The 6284-nt window shown below is 36.9% G+C and overlaps 1 long non-coding RNA gene across 1 annotated transcript; it reads right to left on the bottom strand.

Moving 5' to 3' along the window:
- Positions 1 to 855: 855 nt before the first annotated feature.
- LOC110907751 lies at positions 856 to 3151 on the bottom strand. The gene is made up of 2 exons (XR_002573984.1): positions 2710 to 3151; positions 856 to 1134 (listed from the first exon to the last, which is right to left on the bottom strand). It is a non-coding gene; the product is annotated as an uncharacterized LOC110907751 (long non-coding RNA).
- Between the last annotated feature and the right edge of the window lie 3133 nt (positions 3152 to 6284).

Genomic DNA, 6284 nt, shown 5'->3' with positions numbered 1-6284 from the left:
ATAGTGAAAAATGGTGCACAAGATCATTACAACTCAACCTATAATTGCTCATGGATGATCAGCAGCTGTCCCTGAGTGTTAGGGGACATGTAGGGGGCGCCCATGCTTCAATTAATGCATCCAAGGTCGGTTACAAGCTCAAACATTGAATCTGAGTGAGTTTTCTGCTTCTGGGGACTTGACGCGGCCCGCATTAAGGTTCAGGTTGGGCTCACGCGGGCCGCCTGAACCCTTATGTTAGAACCCGTATCTTCATATGGCTCGCGGCCCGCTTGAACTTCCTTGTTTCGCTAATGCGGGCCGCCTGAGGCCTGAAATTCAAGATTTTCAAATCTTTTGTAATCATTGACCTGACCTTTCGGTCTCGAAGGGGTAACTTTGAGATTTGGGCCTCGATTATTTACGATTAAGGGCCTCGTGACTTTTACCCGTGCCGTTAAGTCCCCGGCTAGTTTAATTACTATCCGAAAAGCCTTAACTTTTATTGTTGACGCTTTTAATCCCTCGCATATGAAATTTATCATAACTTTCTCGTTTTAAAACGGAACTTCGCGAAATTTATATCGTATATTCTAGTGAGCGTAATTTACTGTTACAAGGTCTCGGGTTCGTCAAAGGATCACTCAGAGGTATAAATTGAACATGTTGACACATTTAACCCCTGTAGTTTGTAATCTCTCACTTTCTTCCGCATTCTGCTCCGTACGATCCATGATTCATTCGTTTGAAGGTACGAGCATCATTTAGGGTTACTATACAATATATTTTCCCCTCGTTGACATTTTTAACCCTCGATTTTACATACTTTCAAGGTTTGTCAACTTTAGTCCTTTATTTTGTATTTAATACCACGTGTAAACTCATGACGCGTGTCAACACATTATTGGACACAAAATTTCGAGGTGTTACAATCCACTCTGACCTTACCACTGACCTGATGTATTCTTGCTTCACTTCAACTCCGGCAATCACGGTGGCGGTTATGGAGGTGATGACGTTGTAGAATCGTCTACTGTTGCCAGATATGAGCAATCATTGTACGATTTTTCTGTGTGAAAGTTGAAACCGTGGTTCGCTGGTGAAAACTCTCTGGTGTGTATGTACTTGAGGTGTTGACAATAGTGGAATGCAGATCTGGTAGATAAATGATAGAGAAGAGAGAGAAAGAGAAAAATAAATTAGTTTTTTTATTTATTTTTTTTATTATAGGGGTAATTTGGTCATTTAACAAATTTTAACAAAATAATTCTAACAGTGTTAGAAATTTGGACTCAAATAGTTAAGAAAAGTGGCTATAGGGACTCAGGGCGTTAAACATTTTAATTTTGGACTCAAGTGGTTAAAACCCCTAAAACACCGGGACTCAAAAAGTAATTTACCCTTGTTACTTTTAACCTAAAGCTTTTCATCTTTTGCAATTTAACCTCAACACCTTTTTACTTTCAAATTTGGTCCGCTTTTCATCTTTCGCAAATTTCCGTTTAACGTTTAGTTTCTAAATTTCCGAGTTAACACGCCGCAATGTGCGTGTGTGATTCAATGTTTTTCTTTCCCGTGATTCAATGTTTTTCTTTCCCGTTTAACAAACAGGCGCGTCGCAGCGAGTCTATTTTCCCCGTTTGATTGGTTTGTCGCAACGCGCGAGTGAGAGACCGACTTAGTTATTCTTTTCTATGTTTTACACATATGCTCGTGATCATGTAAGAAACATTTTCCTTTCATCTGATATGATATATAACTAACGAATCTCTCACCACATTGCGGTGGGTAGTAATTCTAGTTTAGAATAAATTTTCACATGACACAATAGGTCCTTTTAACTATCATTTTATTACTAGGTGTTTTACCACCTATTAGGTTAAGCCTAAAGAAATAAACATCAATATTTTTGTACAAAAAACCTAAAATGGGTTGTAAATAAAGTAGAACATCAAACGATTCATATGGACACATATGTCTACCATTTTTATCGCTCGATATTGGTTCTTCTAACGCATCATTGTTCTTTTTGTCGCTCGTTTGTTTTCGTCATCGTTTTGTCCTAGTAATGCTTCAAATTTTAATTCACAATTCTTCAAGATTCTTTAAAGAGTTAATTACTGTTTTCGTCCCTGTGGTTTGTCAAAAATTACTATTTCAGTCCATTAGTTTAAAAATTGCGATTTCAATCCCTGCGGTTTCACTTTCGTAACCATTTCAGTCCTTGTGGTTTCACTTTCGTAACCATTTCAATCCATTTATTCTGTTAGTACAGGGACTGAAATGGTTACGAGGTGGACTGAAATGGTTACGAAAGTGAAACCACAGGGACTGAAATCGCAATTTTTAAACTAATGGACTGAAATAGTAATTTTTGACAAACCACGGGAACGAAAACAGTAATTAACTCATTTTTTAAACTTGTTGTTTAATGTGCTTGTATTATAATGATGATTTGAATCTTTCATTCTGCAAAATCACAAAAAGTAAATTTTTGAAAGTTGATCCATAAATGAGGAAAATAACAACAAATCCGTGACTTTCAACCTAAATGTGTTTTTTGAAATTCAAATAGCAATGTTTTATTTATTTATTTACAGAACATATACATAAACAAACATGGTATTTTGTACCATGAAATATTTGTTTTCATAATATCTTAAACATAAATCTTAAAGAATTGTTGTTGTAACCATAGGAGAAAGAACACTGAATTTTGAGATCGGTTACCTGTAAGTTAGTGAACCCTGTAATTTCTTTGTTTTTTCGTTTTGAATATTCGTCATTACGGATGTATCAACATCGGTTTGTTAAACCCGATGCCGGACACATGAATCTTGATTTTCAGGAGGTGGTTGTGATTGTTAATACCATTGTTGTTCGGGATTGTAGATGGTAAAGTTATACAACTATCTAATATAAGTGGATACAACTATTTAAAGTAGTTGATGCTAAAGTTCTCATGATTTTTTCTAGAATTTTATCACAATTAGGTTGTATAATGTGGGATAAAGCTTCTATCATGCTTTCTAAGCAACACGTAAGCATGCAGGTATTATTGTTAAGTTGCACCGGATGAAATAAAGTCTCTCTTTAAAGCCCCTTTAACTATATATAAAAAAAGAAAAGAGTTAATTACTGTTTTCGTCCCTGTGGTTTGTTAAAAATCACTGTTTCAGTCCATTAGTTTAAAAATTGCGCTTTCAGTCCCTGTGGTTTCACTTTCATAACCATTTCAGTCCTTGTGGTTTCACTTTCGTAACCATTTCAATCCATTTATTCTGTTAGTACAGGGACTAAAATGGTTACGAGGTGGACTGAAATTGTTACGAAAGTGAAACCACAGGGACTGAAATCGCAATTTTTAAACTAATGGACTGAAACAGTGATTTTTGACAAACCATAGGGACGAAAACAATAATTAACTCAAAAGAAAAAAAGAAAACAGAAAAAAATTGATTGGTTGCTTCAAAGTGGTCCCCACCCTCTCCCCCTTTAGCGCTCACTAACAGCATGGCCGGGGCAACCATAGCGCCGCTCCATGGCGGATGAGGGCTGATGTTGGGGGCGCCAACCCAACTGAGGTGGCTGGGGCGTTGCCCCATACGGAACACTTTACAATGGGAAAAAAATATTTTTTTTCCTATTATAATAATAGTTTAATTATCTAAAATGTGTAGTTTGTCTGTTGAGGACATTGCAATATGAAATCGGTAGCTTAAGGATTTTATAAACATCCAATTAACCCTGAAAGAAGTTTACCATTATGATAAAGTATTGTGGGCTTTGTTATATGAGTGAGTCTAAGGTGTTGCTCTCCATCAAATTAACATATGATACTAGAGATGTTGCTCTCGATCGAATTAACATGTGATACTAAGGATACACCCCTATCCCTGTTAAACATCACCATCTTTTACTATAATATATCGCTCAATCATCTACATTCAGTTTAGACGACGAAAGAGGCTAAGTACCTTTTTATCATGAATTATCATCCTAAACTCACCATACAACACTTAGTCTCTACCAAGCCATCTTTACTTTAATCTTTGTAAGGTTACGTACTTACATGTGAGTGTACACATGGAACCTAGGTTGATTCGGGAAGACCTTTACAAGAAATTTACATGTTAATTACTTTCTAGTGACATGTATACCTCCAATGTATACTACTCTCTTACTAAAATCAACGGCTATGATTTACTTACACGGACGATCCGTATCACAAGTCTGGAACTCTCTAGTATTTATAACATTTCCATGAAGTTTTCTGGATTTTTTTCTCCAAAACTCTTCAATATTTAAGATTAGCGTGAAACATTCCAAAACTATCAAAGTTTCATGTGATTTCACATTGAGTATTAACTATTGTAGAAACCCACTATATCAATTTAAATAGGAATCTGTTAAAATATACACTTATTTCTAATTCATATCACAAACATTATTATTGGACTGTTACATGTGTCAATATTGTTGGGCTGTTATACTTGTATTTGGCTGTTCAGTTTGTTAGCAGGTTGTTATGTTTATTGGGCTGTTGGGCTCAGTTGTTACAAGTCTGTTGGACTCAAGGGTTAAAGTGTAACTTCAGGGGCTTTATGTGTATAATTGTAAAGATCATGGGGCTGGATGTATCTCAGTGTTGTTACCAGCTATATAATAGAGGAGAGAGAGTGAAGACGGTTCACTTCTAGATTTTTGTTAGGGTTTCACTATCACTTCTTTGTATATCCGTTCTTGTGGTGTTCATCTGGATTGTTCACCTGGGTTCATCTGGAGTTGAAGATTGATGTGCTGAATGCGGTCTATAAAAACTACTAACCTAATCTAGACACCCTAGTTTTAAATTTATAAACTAAGACTCTCTAAATGCTAGACCACTGACAGGCAAGTGTACCTATCGTACGTAGTAAAGCCTAATGAAGTCCGAGTATCGAACCCACGAGACACTAGCGACGCTAACTAGACTCTGACTCAACTAATACTTAACTGGTTTTAATTTGTTTTGAATTCGAGGTTTTAACTAATTAAACTAAATGATTAAGAAAATGGCAGACACGACAAACAACGTGAAACAAACACGAACTCGGGGACTAGGTGTAAATCAAATATGATGAGAAAAGACTACCTAGGTTTCGAATCCCTAGAATCATGCAACGCTATCTTGACTATGGCAATGGTTAAATATCCTACTCCCTCGATTAACCCCCAGCTAGAGATGCATCAAACGAAAGATAAGGACGAAATGCGAAGTGCTAGAACGAACCGGCTCGACCTATCCATACCAAATCCCACGCAAATAGAATCCTTTTGACCTCAGAGACAATTATGTTAATAGAAGATCCCAAAAACGCAAAGTAACCCAAACCATGAAGATTGAAATCCTAGGAAACCTTAACCACGATGTAATAAACGAGCCCGAGCTATCGGTCACCCAATCTACCCACCAATGATTAGCTAATAACCTAGCTCACCTTAATCGTCTTTCGAGTCACAAGATGAGGATGCAAGTTTTCGTATATTGATTTTTAATTATTAATCGAATTGGTCAATTTCTCAACTCAATATTCAAACCGAAAACCCTAAGATCAACGATTCAAATTAAACTCTAAGTCTAGGGGATATTTCTATGTGCCTAAACCGTTGAATTCATCAACCAATAATCAATCAAAACTCACCAACATGCAATATCAAGATCAATCACAAGGCAAAGTTATGTAAATCACATCAAATAACCATAATCAAGTCAAAACAACGTAACAATCACTAGTTCATCGCAACCTAGGTAGTTTAGAAGTTTAGCTACTCATATTATTCAAAAACATGACAAACTTGGTTCTAAAAATTAAACAACACATGGGTTCAACATAAAAGATTAAACTAATAAGAATAATATCGAACCCGTGATGCTCCAAATATGAACTGAATATTTTTTTTCTTCCTTTTGCACCCAAAGAAACAGCCGGCTCCAATGATGATGTTGTCGAAATATGCCTTCTGTCCAAATATTATACTGCCTCCACTTCCTGCCGTCACTTATGGTTTTCGAAAACAATTCTCCTCCCCCTGTTCACGTCTAGGGCTGTTCACGAGCCGAGCCGAACCGAGCGGACCTTTGCTCGTGCTTGGCTCGTTTACAAATCGAACCGAGCGGAGGGACTCATTTAAAACCGAGCCACAAATCAAGCGAGCAATTTCCGAGCAGGAAATATTTCGAGCGAGCGGCGAGCGAAGTTCGAGCGATTTGGACAACCGTGTCGCCCGATTTAAATTTGCTCAGAGAGATAGAGAGATAGTGA

This window comes from Helianthus annuus, chromosome 2 (assembly GCF_002127325.2).
Source record: "Helianthus annuus cultivar XRQ/B chromosome 2, HanXRQr2.0-SUNRISE, whole genome shotgun sequence".
Taxonomy (NCBI): domain Eukaryota; kingdom Viridiplantae; phylum Streptophyta; class Magnoliopsida; order Asterales; family Asteraceae; genus Helianthus; species Helianthus annuus.
Note: the sequence above shows the minus strand (reverse complement) of the source record. Positions and strands in the feature narration are given on the sequence as shown.